Source organism: Lutra lutra, chromosome 1, assembly GCF_902655055.1.
Source record: "Lutra lutra chromosome 1, mLutLut1.2, whole genome shotgun sequence".
Lineage (NCBI taxonomy): Eukaryota > Metazoa > Chordata > Mammalia > Carnivora > Mustelidae > Lutra > Lutra lutra.
Window position 1 is genome coordinate 145,222,056 of NC_062278.1, and position 17,363 is coordinate 145,239,418.

At 41.7% G+C, this 17,363-nt stretch overlaps 1 protein-coding gene across 8 annotated transcripts in view; it reads left to right on the top strand.

The window, feature by feature from the left end:
• Nucleotides 1-17,363, top strand: part of LRRC3B (leucine rich repeat containing 3B) — a 90,305-nt gene that overhangs the window by 4,312 nt on the left and 68,630 nt on the right. For 3 of the 8 annotated variants that reach the window (XM_047738450.1, XM_047738457.1, XM_047738443.1), the window contains exons 2-3: nucleotides 2,730-2,760; nucleotides 3,280-3,282. The exons of the other annotated variants lie outside the window; for them this stretch is intronic. The gene's annotated coding sequence lies outside the window, so the exon portion shown is untranslated. The remainder of the gene's footprint in view (nucleotides 1-2,729; nucleotides 2,761-3,279; nucleotides 3,283-17,363) is intronic. 8 annotated transcript variants of the gene reach the window in all.

Consider the following 17,363-nt stretch of genomic DNA (forward strand, 5'->3'; position numbering starts at 1 on the left):
GTATTTGAGAAAACAAGAGAAATCCTCCTGAGTACAATGAAATGATTCGGGATTATTTTTTCTGGATTTCTGACTCTCAGGTCAAACCTCAGGCTGATGCAAATCTGAGGCAAAACAGTATCTTTCTAGTGGATATACTTGGGACTCAGAAAGGCGGAAAATAGTTCATTGCCGCTTCCTCACCCACTGAGCCCCTATAACAAAGGGACCCTCTCCAACAGCTTAGGGGTTCCATATACCTCTAGGCATTCTTGTAGGACAGAACTGTGGCTTCTAAGAACATCCCCTGTCTTTTCTCTGTAGTAATAGTATCAGGATGTCCTGCCCCTGGAGACAAATCAAGAAAAAGTCAGCTGGAGTAAACAGAGAGGGGGACTGGGAAAAGCCTGTTTCTCAGAATCACATGAGGGGTAAGAGTTACAGGCAGACAGATGGTGGAAACTTGGTGCCTTGTATGTCGCCTGGAATAGGATTTCCATCCCTGATGTTGCGGCAAGCCAAGACAGAAGCCCAAAGGCAGGGAATGGGGGTGGAGGAGGAAAAACTGGAGGTGGGGGAACAGAACCTGGGGTGGGGGTCTACGGAGGTTGGGCTGATAAAGGGTTTTGGGGTGATGGGAATGGCCATGGACAGCCTGCACAGATGCTCTTCTGCCCTCTTCCCTGCCTGCCCACCACTTTAGTTTGCCATCTGTGTTGGGTTGACCGATCAAAATCCCAGAATCCCTAGTTATCTCAAGCAAAGCATTCACTTTCTAGAGAATTTATTAGACATGAATATTGTCTTATGTAAGTCAGAAAAAAATATGCATAGTTACCCTAAGCTTCAGGGAGAACCATGAGAAATCAAATTATCCCAGAAGAGTAGCCTTCTGAAAGTGGAGATGCTGGTTTAGTTAGATTACAGCAATGTGAGAGGGAAAAAGATAGAACATTGACATCAGGTATGACAAAATCCAAAAGAAATGGTCTCTCTTTTAGGAACCACAGGAAGAAGAATCCTTTTTGATCCGGGCAGACATCCTGGTTCCCAACTCATAGCTTTTCAGGGATGATAGGAGGCTTAGCTGGAGTCTCATCCTGTTTATGTGTGGGCACTGCAGGCATCCTCCCTACCCAGTTTACTGTGGCTTCTGTGCGGTGTGCTTTTTTTCTTTTTTTAAGATTTTTATTTATTTAATTGACAGATCACAAGTAGGCAGAGAGGCAGGCAGAGAGAGAGGAGGAAGCAGGCTCCCTGCTGAGCAGAGAGCTGGATTAGGGCTAGATCCCAGGACCCTGGGATCATGACCTGAGCCAAAGGCAGAGGCTTTAACCCACTGAGCCACCCAGGCACCCCTGTGTGGTGTGGTTTTAAAGGGTCCACACAGCACTTCTGCTGGGACAATTCCTTCTGCGTGTATTTATCTTAAATCGTATAAACTGATGTCAATGTGTTGGCAAAATCACAATTACGTGTTAAACAACATGTTCTGGGGGAATGTTATGAAAAAAAACGAAGCTCTTTTATTCAGAACACAATGAATACACTAATTGATGCGATATGTAGCATGCATTAAAATTCTCAGTCTGGGTTAGATATTTGAAAATAAGAACATAATCAAGGACCAGAGAATCTGAACTTGACCTAGTTTTAGTGACAAGAGAAGCCACATAATAAGTTTCTGTGGAGTTTGAAAAAGATGTTGGCAGGGGTAAAAAAGTATCCCTAACGGTGAGTGCTGTGAAGTGTGTAAACCTGGTGATTCACAGACCTGTGCCCCTGGGGATAAAAATATATTATTTGTTTATAAAAAATAAAATTTAAAAAAAAAGAAAGAAAAAAGAAGAAAAGGAAAAAAAAAAAGTATCCCTAAGAAGAACCTGAGAAGTTTTACCCTCATAGATTTTATTTTAAATAAATATCTGAAATCTTAATTTATATTTAAGTTTGAATATTCCATATGATCAATAAATTTAATATTTTATCTTCAGATTGTGGCTTTGAGGAGCTTTATTCTACAAGTGGTTGGGAACTATGAGGAACTAAGAGCTAACAGGTTTGGAACAGACAATTTTCTCAAAAGGGATGAGTTCATAGTAAGGGTGGTATAATTCATTTAAAATAAATAAATGGGGGCTCCTGGGTGGCTCAGTGGGTAAAAGCCACTGCTTTTGGCTCAGGTCATGATCCCAGGTTTCTGGAATCGAGCCCCGCATTGGGCTCTCTGCTCAGCAGGAGGCCTGCTTCTCTTCCTCTCTTTCTCTGCCTGCCTCTCCGCCTACTTGTGATCTCTGTCAAATAAATAAATAAAAATCTTGAAAAAAAAATAAATAAATGAACAAATATTGAAAAAGAACCACCCTGATAAAAATAGATTTTCTTTCTTTAAGAGGATCAAAGAACAGATCAGTGAAGTTTATAAAATTTGTGGTTTCAATTTATCCTAAATTCTCTGAGCTGCTTTTTATGTTAGCAACTGTCCAATGAAGTGTCACTACACTCTCAGTTTTTTTTTTTTTTAAGATTTGTGTCCTTTCTTAGAAATAAGATAGAAACAAATAAAAAATATATTGTGAGCCTGGTTCAAACACAGAATAATAATAAGTATAAGTAATAAATAATAATAAATAAATAAACAGAATAATAATAAGTAATAAAAATAAGCATATTTTCAAATGCAGATTAGGTTCTTTGTTTCTTTCCTTTATTTCTTTCCATTTTTTTTGCTTTCTTCCTTTCTTTTTTAGGCCATTGATAGGATTTTCAGTCTACATGTGAGTATTCAATACCTTGCTGGGAGAGTTGGCTGTTTCAGGACAAATATTTCCCATGGTGAGGGCCGGGAGGAGGTCCGGTGCTCTTGTATGTTTGTCCAAAGCTAAAGCACAGAGGTCATGAAGTCACCCTGGCTTTTCCCCTGGTCTAACCTCATCACTTCTGATTTAGAAAAGCGACGCTGGTCTAGGCCTGCTTACAGAGGGCTCACCCTGTTAGCAGTGACTAAGCAGTATACTTTCCTTTTGCTACTCTGGGAATTTATGCCCTGAGAAGACTCCTTGTCCAGTCTGCTGACCTTCCTTAGGCATCTGGTCATGAGGGATTATCAAAGATTCTCCTACAAATTATATTTAAGCTTGGGTTGGCAAAGATAGGATACCCCCTTACCATGGAATGTTTTGTTGCCCTTTGCCCAGGTGGTCAGTCTGTTTTTTAGTTGCATCTTAGAAACACACCCTGTAGACAAAATTAATTCCCTTCCCTAATGCAAGGAATAGTGTAGACTCTTGGTGCCCAAAGCATGTACTGCAAAACCCAAGAAGGAGGGATGACTGATAGCCAGCCAGGTCAGGAGGGCCAAGAGAAAGGTAACTGAGATGCGCAGAGAGTAGGCAGAGGAGAGAAAGAGGGGAAGGGAGGAAGACCAAGAGGGAAAAGAGACCACCTAAAGGAAGAGAATGCAGCCATTGGACAGAAAGACTAAATGAGATTTGATTGTAAGCCAAACCTAAAAGGGCATAGCAATCAGGGGCTAAAGAAAGTGAATGGGAGTGATAAAGAGCTAAAGAAGTGTACAAGGAAAAATAATGTGCCCAAATAATTCTTCAAGGTCTAGGTCAACACAAAGGCAGGCCGACTAACTGCTCAGACAGAGGGCATGGTCTCGTATTCACATTCACCTGTCCCTTGTTAATGTGGCTCCTCACTTACCAGGCCAAGGGCTCTTCATCTCTTTGATGCCTTGCAGCCCTTTGGCAGTCTGCCAAGCATAGAGACCCCGGAATGATGTGTTTAAATGCTTAAAAAGCAATGCAGATGATTATAACCTACACACACACATACACACCCCCCACCATGACCTGCTAATGCATGTGTAACAACGAGATCTATTGATGGGATGGATGGCTACCATCTCTCCTAAGTAGGGGTCAGCAGCAAAGCTGCCTCGAGTTAACGGCAACAGCTGTGTTCTGATATGAAAATATCTGATTTATATCAGTGGCGAAATCGCTGGTTCTGCTACTACATATCAGGTTTGCAGCCTGCATTCGTAATGGAATGAAATACTAAATTGTAGTTCAATGTTAGTAAACAAAGTTGTGACTTTTTTCCCATTCAAGTTTGTAGATCGCTGGAATTCTATTGATAGATGCCCCAGATGTCTGTGACCCCCAAGTACCCGAACCCATATGCTTCAACGTCTGCAACTAATACTGTACGTGTGCATTGGAACAGATGTGGGCAAAGTGTAACAGGGTCCTCCTAGCTCTTTTTACCTCTCTGGACTAATTTTCACTTTTCTGGCCTAGGAAACTGGCTTAACCTGCCCTATTCCCAGGGATGTGGTTGCATGGCTATTGGCAAATAAGAACACCTTTAGAAGAAAGTCATAGGTCTGGGGCACAGCCAGGCTATGGGATGCCTTTGTAAGAACTAGAAAACGAGCTTCCTTGGAGCAGCAGCAGCCTCTGGCTCCTGGCTAGATGAATACTGGCCTGGGTTTCTGTTCCCAATGGCTGCCTTGGCTCCGTGCCCTGTAGCCTTGGCTAGTTTCACCTGAAGTGAGGTTGAATTATCAGACTGCATTGCATTTCAGCTGAAAGTTTTAAGTTCTCCCCTCCGACGATTTTTTTTTTTTTTTTCCCCAAAGCAGAGCTGCCACAATGGCTTTGAAAGGTTCACTTCCTTTCCTTGCTCGTTTCCTGATTATCAGGAAATGGCCTCAGTGCAGGCAGGTAGATGGAGATCCATGGAAAAGGTCCAGATCTAGAGAATTCTTAAGCTGGATAATAAGGCCAGGAGTGATAGAGAGGGGACTGTGGTCATAGATTGTTTTCTAAACAGATGGTTCATGTTGTCCTACGTGGTGAGAAGATGACAGGATGTCCCTGATCTTGGAGATCACCCTGTTTCTGTCTGTTCTCTTTGGTGAAGTAGAACATGCTCATGGAAAAAGCTCTCCTAAAAAAACCTTTGACTTTGCAGGGGGCAGCAACATTTCAGAAAACATCCTTTTGATATGTAGGTAAAGTATGTAACTGGGAACCAGGCAACATCATTCTGCTTCTAGCTTTGACCTTAACCAGCCTGATGTCTTTGGTCTGGTTAAGTTGACTGTCCTTGGCTCTATTGCCCAATAAACTTGAGGCTTTCTAGAACCCCTACCAGTTCTGTGGTATTTAATGTCAAGGGCACATCCGACATGGTTTTATTTATACTCCCCATGATGGCTTTCCTGTTCAGCTGGTTCAGGCTCACTTCTTTGCTTAGGCCTTCCGGCCCTGACATGCCACAGAACCAGTAGTGATAGTAGACACTCTGCAGTCTGAAAGACTGGTGACACTCAGAGCACTTCTAGGAGCCCAGAAGAAGGGGATGGTGGTGGTTGTCAGGAGTAGTGGTAAAAGGAAGTGTAGCTGATGCGAAGTAGAACAGAGTAAGGAAAAGGGTAGAATAGTTGATAAGTTTCCTTGCAGCCATAACTGTCAGTCAGGAAAGTTGTAGGAAAGATGAAGGAAAGCTGAAAGTTATCGATTGCTTCTGCATTGCACAGTTTTGACTGTGTGCCCGTCTTCATAACCATGTGATGTGTGTCACTTCCTGCTTAAAACTTGAGAATCACTCCTTGTTGCCCGGAGAAAGTTACATCCTTAGTATGGTTTAATAGCTTCTGCCTCACCTGGTCCAGCCTGTCTCATCCTTAGTCACTTTCCTGGGCATGTCCTGTCCCCTCGTGTGTTCCAGCTGAGGGGCTGGCACTGGGGAGTTCCACAACTGGTCACATTTCCTCCTTCCACCTCTACATTCAGTGATATCATGTTGGTAGCCTGAAATCCCCTCTGGTAGGATTACTGACACCACAGAAACTCACAGACACTACAAAGCAGGGCTTTTTATTGCCAGAGAACCTGTTGTTAAAATTTGCCAGCTCACACAGCTGCCCTTGCCCCCAGCAGCCTTGTAGTTCCTGCCACAGAATGTTCACCTGCCTGGTTCTCCCTCCTTCTCTTTCTCTTTCTTTTCTTCTGTCTCTCCCTTCCTTCTGGCTTTCTATCCACCCATCTGTCCAGAGGTAGCCAGACTCGGTTCCAATTCCTCTTCTGCCACTTAACAGCAAGCTTAGTGACCCCAAGAAAATGCCTCAAACTTTCAGAGGCCTCCATTTTCTCCATGTGAAAGCCTTGTGAGGCTTAAATGAGTTCCGATGTCTAAGGGGCTCGGAACAGCATCTGGCACATGGTAGGTACTACTTACTTCTTTGCTTTTATTATTGATCAACACATTGTTGATTGCCTATCATGGTCCAATACTGAATATGCACAGATGAAAACAGGTGTAATCAAATAAACACAAGAAAATATTCAAGATCCCTGAACAAAGGCCAGTGAGTTCTTCCAGGAATACGAGGAACTGACCTTATGGAGCCAGAGGCCTTTGAATTGAATTCTGAAAGATGGCTCACCTACCCCCTCCGAACTGGCGAGACAGACAGACGCATACGGGAAGAGGAAAGTCACAAGAGCACAGGCATGGACGCGGGAATAGCACAACAGGCTAGCGGGAGCAGCTGAGTGTGAGCAGCTGAGCGTGAGCCCATAGAGGGAGAGGGAGTCTTTGATCATGTTTTGGTCATGGGTTATCCACAGGGAAGTGAGCTATGGTCTCCGCTTAGCTCCACTCCTCTGTTGCCTGTGTTGAGGATAGATCTGAGCTTTGATTTTCCCAAAAATGTCAGAAATCCCAGTTGTTAGGTGAAAGCTCCTGATGTTTAATGGTTGAACTAATTCAATTAAAAACAGGACAAAACAAAACAAAACAAAATGCAGAACACATCCGCAGGCTGTAGCCAGCCTCCTGCAGAAGAATGGAGTTCTAGTTCCCAAGCTTGTGTGACGATGATAAAATCTGCACTTGGAATTCCTGATTTTGAATAGGATTCTGCCAGTAACTGTGTGACCAAAGGCGAGAGTCTCTTCAACTCTCTGAGCCCCAGGTTTCTATGAAATGGCTGTCACATTTCTCGTCCCATGTAACTTGCTGTGAGGATCCTTCTGGACTATGGAGATAAAAGCCCCTGCAAAGAACCAGACGTGCATTAGAATTATTCCCAGACCCTGAATGTGTGCCAGAGCCATACATTCGCACAGCCCCAAGCGTGGGTTAAGTCACCCAAAGATCCCTGAATATCCTCACCTGCCTTTTAATTTTGACACTAGATGGGGGAAGAGAAATGTAGGAGTGCTTTTTCCCCTTCATCTGTGAAAAACATGAAGGAGCTTGACATTCCATTTTGGAAGTCTGTATGTCAGAGACCCAGCTGAAAGTTATTGATTGCGTCTGCATAGACTCAGGACCCTGGAGAAAGGCACGTTCAACCTCTGTGGTTTGTTCTGGTTGTTTCTTTGAGGCGGCAGAAGATCGTCGGAAAGGAAGTCAGCTGCACAAAGTTTTAGTCAGAGTCAAAGCCTGAGCTTGGATTTCTGGAATTTCTCCTCTTTGATCCTGTCTGTTCCAGGCTGGGTTTGATCATATGGGCTTTTAAGGAAATGATCCAGGCTTGGAAGAGTCAAAGCATTTCTAGTCGAGGGGCCGGGCTGGGTGGATGTTGGCTTTCCTGTAGCGGAGGGGTGAGTATGCAGCTGGCCAACTTCCTCAGGCCTGGTTAAAAGGGCTCCGGAATGGCAGCTTTATGAAAACCCCAGCCTAGTATCCTACATTGAATCTTGCTGTTACTCTGATTTTGTGTTATTTTTATTTGTTTTGCTGTATTGCCTGATTGAACTCTACCATGAGGAGCTTCAAAGAGGCAGGCAGGCCTTGAAGTAAGGACACCTGATTTTCAGAAGCCTATCATTTCTGGATTTTTGACCTCACTGCAAGAGATCTTATGTTTTCTGCTTCAGATGCTGACCTGAGCTTGTGTCACCCTCCTCTAAACCCCAGACCATCTGGGTCCTCAGGACTGAGGTGTCTGGTGCTGCTGTAGCTCTCACCCTTTGTTGGTGTCTGGGCCCTCATCCCTCACCATAGCGACAGGCAAATCGTAGAAGAACCACAGTCCTGCTCTTCTGAGATGGATTTGAAACCGCTAAGTCTACTGAGTTGACATTGTAGGTGACAGCACATTTGATATTAAAGAGGTATTGAAGCCCTAACCCCTGACATGACTGTATTTGGTTATGGGGCATCTGGGAGGTAATTAGGTTTAGGTGAGGTCATGAGGGTGGCCCCGTCATCGTGAGTTAGTGACCTTATAGGAAGAGATACCAGAAAGGTGGCCTCCTCTCTTTCCACCCACACCCACTGAGGAATGGTCTTGTGAGGATACAGCATACATAATGTATCTGTATACATACAGCATACATAATGTATCTGTATACATACAGCATACATAATGTATCTGTATACAGATACATTAAGAACAAGGCCATCTACAGCCCAAGGAGGTATCCTTCAAAAGACATTGGCCATGCTGTTCCCTTGGCTATAGTATTTTGTTACTGCAGCCTGAGATGATTAATATGGGAGGTTATTCTAGGTTAGTCCAGGCACCTACCCACCTTGTGAAACATTTCTTTGAGTAAAGACATGCCTGTGTTTAGACCTCTGAATGTGATGTTCTTTACCAGTCAGACACATAGTAGGCCTTCATTAATAGCTTGTCGAATTAATGAACACTAATGAATGGACTGACCAGCATCCATTTTAGAAACAAACATTTGGAAGAAAATTCATTTGAGTATTGGGGATTTTCTGCAGTCATGGTTTGAGATGAAGGAAAAATAAACTCTTTTAGCATATACTGTGTGTGGGGTGTGTGTGTATGTATATACCAAGCTGTTAACAGCTTGCACTTTTTTACTAGCCCACCCCATGGAGACATAATGATAGTAAAATAAATATAGTCAGCATGCTTTCCTATTTACCCAGCATGCAAGCAAGTGACTATTTCCAAGCATTTCCAATTTCATCAAGGTCTCCTCGAACCATTCTCCATAAAGAAATACTGAGTTGGGCTGCTGACCTACCAGAACCTAATTACCCAAAATTTAGTAAAATAAAAAAGAAAAGGCATTTAAAGAAAAGTCGCAGAACCTCAATATTAGAAAGGACTTCTGAGATCCCTTTGGATTTCAAATCCCCAGTGGGCAAGTTGCCATGGAAGGATGTGATTTTTCCTGACAAAATGGTGGCTTCAGGGTTCTTTCTTGTTCCTCTGAGAAATCCCTCAGATACTGTGAGGTGTTTGCTCTATGGCTTTTGCCATTGGAGAATGGAGAAGCTATTTCCTCAAGATGCTATTCATCTTTATTCATATCTGGGTGCAGATGAGTTCAGAATGTGTGGGTGTGGGATTTGAAGAGTGAAGTGCTTAGGTAACAGTTGGTGTGCCAGTTGTGTAATGAAGAAAATATATTGACAATATTAAATTGTGGGCTGAAGCTGGCTTTTGGTGTTATTAAAAAAAAAGAAGAAGAACAAAATTTCCAAAAGTGACAGCATTGTTTTTATGCCAGGGGTTTCTAAATGTTGGAACAACAGTGCTGAGAAATACGGGTCTTCAATGTACGTCACTTTCCTCTGCCTCGCCTGGGTTTACCCTCTAAGCCCCACATCGCTTTCTTTTAAATTGGAAGGTGTTGCAGTGTTTCTAAATATACATTCATGTTGTATTTAACTGAGGGAAATAGATTCAGTAATAACAGGCAAGGTTTTAATTCACTTTGCATATTGCAGGTGGAAGAGCCAACTGGTTTCTAGAAAAATTAATTTTTTGAATAATTTATTTGATTTATTATGGTAATTTATTGAGTCACTAAGAAGTTACTGTTCACTTCCCAAGCTCCAAAACCTCTAACGCATCTTAAACTTCTAGGGTTTTAACAGGTGAAATTGTGCATCTTTACTTCTTTTTAAAAAAATCGTGTTCTTTTCTCTACTTTAACTTTTTTTGGTGCTGATAACAGTAGAGACTAATACAGAGAAATCTTTCTTCTCCGTGTGGGTGGAGGGGGTCGGGGGAGGTGAATATGACTGTGACCAGTGCCAGGTAACATTTGTGGATTCCACCTGTAGCAGATATTTATAATAAATACACATGGGTGTTCAGGGTCCTGGATTAGTCATGCAATGCCTAATTCATGGGGTTTTAACCATTTTTTCTAGCTATGTATCCTTTTGGAAGTTTTCTAGCTATGTATCCTTTTGGAAGCTATGTATCCTTTTGGAAGTCTGGTTAAACCTATGTACTCTTTTTTATTTTTTTAATGTAAAATTAACATTTTTTATTTGTTTAAATTAAATTTTAAAATATTTTAAATGTAAAAATTAAAATATGTAAGATTACAAAGAACCATAACAACAACAAAAATACCCAGAAAGCATTGATTCTCAGGGATTCTTGAAATTTCTGTCAGACTGAACTTATAATACTATGCATGACCTATATCACTACCAAATCTGTCATTACTATCAAAAAAATAACACACTTCAGTAGTCTGCTTCACCATAAGATATGTTTGAACTTGCCTGGTCTAGACTTGTAGCCCACATACCTGTCATATTTCAGAAGACAGTGCTAACTTACGAAGAATTAAACATTCTCATTTAGACTGTCCAGTTTTGCAAAACTATAACAAATAAATTAAATGGTTGACTTCTATTTATCCATGAAGAATAAATAAGTGTAGATAGAAATAGCCATTAAGCAACCTAGGTGTCTGGATCACTGAGTGAGGAGATGCTCCTTTCCCTTTTGTGGCAGCATGACTACCAGGTGAGAAGTTGACCAGTAATTGTCTCTCTGTATTAGGAGGCGCTTTGGTCAGGAGAAATTAATTATTATGACTTTGAAGTTGTGATATGCATAAATGATATTTCAAGATTTCTGAACAACTGTGTTGCTATATATAAAAAAAACAAAAGGTGTGATTTTTAGTGGTGATGTCACAGGCCCTGGTGACAGTCGTGTAGTCTGTTGCTTGTCTTTAAAACTCAAGAAAATACCAAATCCCGGTTGTTGATCAGTGGGGGAAAAAAAAGTCAGAAAAGACCTCCCACAGTTGTGGATTCCCTGCCCTATAGTCATGACCTCTCAATGGGGGACTGTGGACCCCTGGAGACAGAGGACCTCATCCTCTGTCTCAACATGTGAGTCAGTGCCTGATAACATGCGAAATAACAATGAGAGCAGTTTTGGACAGATGAAACCCACAGAAGGGGTTTGTAAAGAATGTCGCTGTCTGGTAATTTGTTTAACAAGCATGCTAGAATTCTACCTAAAGAGTATGGTTGGCTTACTCATTAGTCTCTCTGGAGAGAGATGCTGTTGCCTTTATGCAGTAGAGCATTGGGTCTTCTTTGAGAGCTGGTGGCATGTTGTGAATAGTCTCATCAGAGAGAATTCTTAGACTGTTTAAAGGTGGGTCTGGTGTTTTGAAATAAGCCAAAGTCATTTGAAGTAAAGCTGCTAAAGGCAGAGGGTGATCAGGTGTGTAAACAACAGCCTGAACCTTGAAAATTCTGAGGGTTCTTTTCAGCAGGGACTCATTAGCTATCCTGGAAGCCACTCCACCATCGGGGACGCAGGAGGGATGAGATCTGGAAAAGACTGAGTTTCCAAAATGATAGCATCCTTGGAATCTGCCTGCAGTCCCCGGGGTGACTAATTTATAAAGGAACAGTCATTTCCCTCTATAAAGTAATGTTCCAAGATGGTTTCATAATATTTAATGACAATATTCAATAGACACATTCTATACCATCTTGAATGGAATTGTGTTCTCCAATAGAAATATAATGCTAACTACTTACAGAATTTAAAAATTTCCAGTAGCCATATGAAATGTAAAAAGAAAAAAGTAAAATTGAGCTTAATAACATTTTTTACTTAACCCAATATATCCAAATTGTCATTTTGACATGTGCTTGAGTTAAAATTTATTGATTTTTTTCTTCATAGCAAGTATGAAACTAGTAGGTATTTTATACAGCACATTGCACTTTGGACACGGAATTTTCATCAGAAACATCTGACCTATGTTCAGGTTTCACAAAACTGACAATTGAAAAAGCAGGTTCATATATCCACATTGTTTCAAATATACTTGAATGTTTTCCAATAACTGACATATTGGGTTTTAAATATAAATTAATCACAAATAAAATTAAACATTTAGCTCCTCAATCATGGGAGCCACACTTCAGGTGCTCGGTAGCCACGGCCACTAGTGGTTGCTGTATTGAGTGGTACTGAGTGGGTCTAGATTACGTAGGGAGACAATGGGAGCAGGATCCGTAAGCATCGTGTGGACACTGCAGTTCTGGAAAACTTGGGAGATGCTCATCCTTCCAGATTTTTGGTCCTTTCTATGAAACAGTTCTTTTGGTCTTTTTGTTAATCTAGTATTTTCCCAAAAGGTCCCCATCTTCTCCATAGAATCTATTTATATGACCCTCCAAAGGGTCTTTCCTTATGAGTATTTACCATTACATCCTGGGGCACCATATGGTCTGTGCATCATAGATGGAGGTTCAGGAAGGAATGGCAATGATTGAATGAATATATGAAGTTAATACCCCTGCTCCAGTTCTTATGACTAAGCACTTTAACCACAGGAGTAAAGGTTCCTGATTCTAAGCCCCACAGGATGCACCTCTGATTCTGACTCTGATTCTTATTCTGATTCTGAAGACTTGGGGCAAGTCTCAGGAAACCACATTTTTATCAAGACTTCCTTACTCTCCCTACCTCCCCCTCCCAGGTGATTCAGCCCAGCCTAATCTAGTAACCACTGCCCTGAGTGTCCCTCTCCCCAGCCTATTATTTTTGCTAGTGGTTCATAAAGTGTGTTCCAAGGACCCCCATCATCAGAATTCACCCTGTGTTTTGTTGAACTGAAGCGTTCTAGGTCTGCCCCCAAACCAGCCAAGTCAGAATTGCTGCATCTGTAGAACTAACAATCTGCATTTTTAACAAGCTCCTTAAGTTATCCTTGTGCCTAGTGACTTTAAAAATCACTGCTTCATGCAGACCCCTCCCCAGCTTGGACATATGACATTCTTTGATCCCACCGTTTCTCATTCATTCTCTTTCCCCTTGTCTGATGTTTTAACATCCATTGTCACATTTATTCCACCTCCCCTGTGTTCAGGTCATTTAACAAACACGTATTTGTTCCAGGGACCAGGGATACAAAGATATAGATTTTGAGATTCAGTCTCTGACCCCTGAGGACTTGTGGATGTAAGAGGGAGAGAGAGATCTATGGAGAACTGAGCTCATAAAGAAAGCATTACAGGCAGAATGCAACATGTATGTGCTGGGAGCAATGAGGTCAGAGAGAAAAGAGTCATATTTTCTAGGGCCGTGAGTTGGTGAGAATGGCTTCAAAGGGGCTTTAGAGACCCTGGATGGATTGAGAGAAAGATCAAACTGATAATTGCACCTGACAGAGAGGAGGGGCAGAAGACCTAGAGATCTAGTATGAATTAGGATATGAACAGGGAAGCAGAGCTATCATGAATGAGGGATTTACTGTATTTACTCCATACTGTATGGAGCATTAGTTTTTGTTTATGTGGATTATAGTATCCTTATTTACCATATTAGAAATTAAAACTGAAAATTAATAAAATGATTACCATTTCATTAAAATAATACTAAACCCATTACCTATTAACATAAAAGCGCATATTTATGAAAAATAATTTATTTTCCAGAACAAAAATTCAATGAGAATAGTGACATCCTTATACATTTCTATACATCTCTAACATCTTGCTTAATAGAAGACAGTCTGATTCTCATATCTGCTCCTGGTTTCACTCTGTTGTGATATCCCATGTCAGAAAACCTTTGGAAAACTCCCCATTATACTCTTGATAGAATAAGCATAGAAAAAGCAAGTCATATCTTTGATATTATATCTGTAGTGTTGTGGAAATAGTCTACATAGTGTCTATAGTCAAATCATGTCTACAGTATCATGGAAAGAGTCGTGTCTTCATGTAAGGTCTCAGGGACCCCCCGGAGTCCCTGGACCATACTGCGAGAGCCATTGGTGTAGAAGGCAGCTTGGTGGACAAGCAGTGGGCAGGGATACCGGAGTGAGGGGGGTACCTTCTAACAGCGTAAGGGAGGAAGATGAGGGCATGCACCAAGGTGTATCGGTAGGGAAGGAGAAGAGCGAATGGAGGAGACAGACTCTGGGGAGAACTTAGTAACCAATCGGATGTTGGGATGAAAGAGAGGGGAGAGCCCCTGAAAGCATCCAGGGCCAATGGATATTGTTGTCTACCAGCTGCCAGTACAGGTGTGGGCTTTTCCCCAACCTATCCTTGAGCCACCCAGGCCTTCTGCTCCACAAGGCCTTGACCTGAGATAGGAAGGAGGTGGAAGGTCTAGCCCTAGAATATTTTTCTGGAGGTCTAATGCTGAGTTTCATAGTATGATTATACATTGGACGAAATTGGGATGGGTAGAACTACTAGAAGCATTTGAGTGTGGGCTGGCCTAGGCTACGTGTTTCATATATGAAAGGCCACAGGGAAAGATGATTATTTTGTGAGTAGCCAAGATGACAAGGGTAAGGTTCAGAGAACGGCCTTTTCATGGGGGGTAGGAACATTTGTGGTTAGAAGAACTCTTAGGAGGGATTCAGGAAGCAAGAGTGTGTGTGTGTGTGTGTGTATGTGGTTATATATGTGTATATATATGTGTGTGTGTATAAATATGGTTTTATATGTGTAATGGTGTATATATGTATGGTTTTTATATATTTAACAACAACAACAACAAAACTATATTGGCTCAGGCCTCAACACGAGGTATGGAATGAACTGGCCCTGGGGATCTGAAGTTGTAGATGAAGTTCCTTATTTGCCATCAATGGCAATGTGACCTTGGACAACCCACCCAGCATCTCTGGGCCTCAGTCTCCTTCTGGAAGGCACAGGGGGTATGAAACATCAGGAATTCTGCGATCCACTATGCATATTTCGTGGGCCACAAAGAGTGATCTTCTGGAGGACACAGTGATTCCTTCCTTAGTGTCTAAATTTGCCTGAGTAGCGTTTTCCTGAGCCTGTTTTCTATCTTGCCTATTGAGGGCTGGGAAATGAATAGAGAAGCAATCACTCTGGTGTCAGGGGACTGGAGATAGCAGCTGCGCCTCGCAGGAACTGCAGGACTTGTCATTTATTTGGATGTTGTTCCTGGCTTGGCCCGACAGCCTTGGCATCTTCTTGTTTCCTTAGTTCTTGAGAAGGCCTTTTATGCCAACTTTGTCTTCACTCACACGCACAACACACACAGCAATATGACTACACTCTACTCAGTATTTCCCCAAGAAGCCCACTGTGGGACCGGAAGTCATTTTAGATGTGCATAAGTTTGCTTTGGGTATTTTTGTGTACTTTGATAGGTATTAGAAAAATAGAGCATGCATAGCAAAACCATTTTTATGGATATTATTCCTTAGGATGACAGTTTAAATAAATAGACTGAATTAAAGCAAAAGATAGCACACATGTTAACACACATCAAACCTGGGCATAACAAAATTCTTGAAGGTGGTATGTGTGAGAATGATATGTGGGAAGTACTAACTTGATTGCATTTATGAGACATTTAACAGATGGAGAAGGCTCTTCTATCAGGTGAGATCTGGTACCTATGTCAGAAGTGTTCTTATTCTTCATTGGTTTGGTGTTTCAGCCTAAATATTCTTTTTGGGAACCATAATTATTTCACATCTACTTTATATTGGTCATGTTAGGTTCTTCCAACAAGAGACTTTAATAAACTTGGATATAATTAGAGGAAACGATCAGGTTATTTTAAAATGAAAGGAAATTCTGGAAAACAGCTGGCCCAGGACTCTACACAAATGTCAGTGTCGTCAAGGGCCTGAAATAAACAAGCAAACATGGCTGGGGAACCATTCCAGATTAAAGGAGACTCCAGCAAGAGGACAACTAAATATAATGGGTGACACATGATTGGACCCTGGATCAAAAATAAGTTATGAGGCATTTAAGGGATTTGAAAACCAACTGCTTATTAGAAAACCATATAGTTATAAATTTTACATTTCTTGAGTGTGATAATTGCAATAGAGATGACTATTCTTGGTCTAAGGAGATTTATGCTGAAGTATTTAGGGATGAAGTACATCAAAGTCTGCAATGAACTCTTAAATAATTCAAGCCAAATATACATAGATACTCACTTGTGCACCTAATGCCTGTGTATATGTAGACACAGATGTGTACACACACCACACACGTGTATGTGCATGCACACATCCACACAAGCAGACTCACATATGTACAAGAAGAAAGAAAATAAATGTGACAGAATAGTTATGTTTTAAAAAGATTTATGTATTTATTTGGGGGAGAGAGAGAGAGAGCAGGGAAGGGACGGAGGGAGAGGGAGAATCTGAAGCAGACTCCCTGCTGCGTGTGCAGTCCAATGCAGGGCTTGATCTCATGACCCTGAGCAGAAATCAGGAGTCCGTTGCTTAACCAACTGAGACCCCAGGCGCTCCGAGACAGAGTATTTAACAGCCGGCCAGTCTACAGTGTTCATTGTGCAATTCTTGCATCTACTCTAAAGGCTTCGACCTTTAGATTTTTCAAGATAAAAAGTTGCAGAAAAATCCTGGAGTTTTGGAGGTAGAGAAGTCTCAGAGATAATGGACGATTTTCATTGTGCAGCTCAAGAAATAGGTGTTGAAGAGTTGGATGACATTTTCCTTGAGCTTACTTTGGTGTGGAGAACCAAAACTGCCCTGTAGCTGTCCCACAACAAAGGTTCCCTCCCCCAAGGAACTGTCAGACATGCAGCCAATCTCTCATCAGCAGATGGTTCACGGTGACTGCCTGGATTCTTGCTTGCATAGGCTTCATGGTTACAGCTGATAAAACAACATGCTTGCACACAGAACGACCTTTGCTTTTGTATAATGAGGTTTGTGTGAAGTCCACAGTCTTTCAGTTTGTATTATTGAGTGCCTACTCTGCTCCAGGCATTATTGTTAGAGGCTGGGGGAGGGTGGTTAAAATTCTCCTTCTCATAGAGATCATGTCCCATCTCGTAGGATGGGAGGGATGGAAGTAGCCAGTCAAGTAATGAAAATTAACTGGGCGATTTCAAAACTTGTTTCATCTTATAAAGAAAAAGAAAATTATGAGGGTAACATGACAGGGAGTGATGAAGCGGGGGTGGGGGTGGGGGAAATAGGATGATCCTGGAAGACTTCTCTGAAGGGATGGCCTATCATTAAGATCACAAGGGAGAGTACTTTACTTTAATGTCTGTGCTATTTATTCCTAATTATCCTGACCTTTTAGTTGGCTGTCAAGGTCTAGGGTCTCTT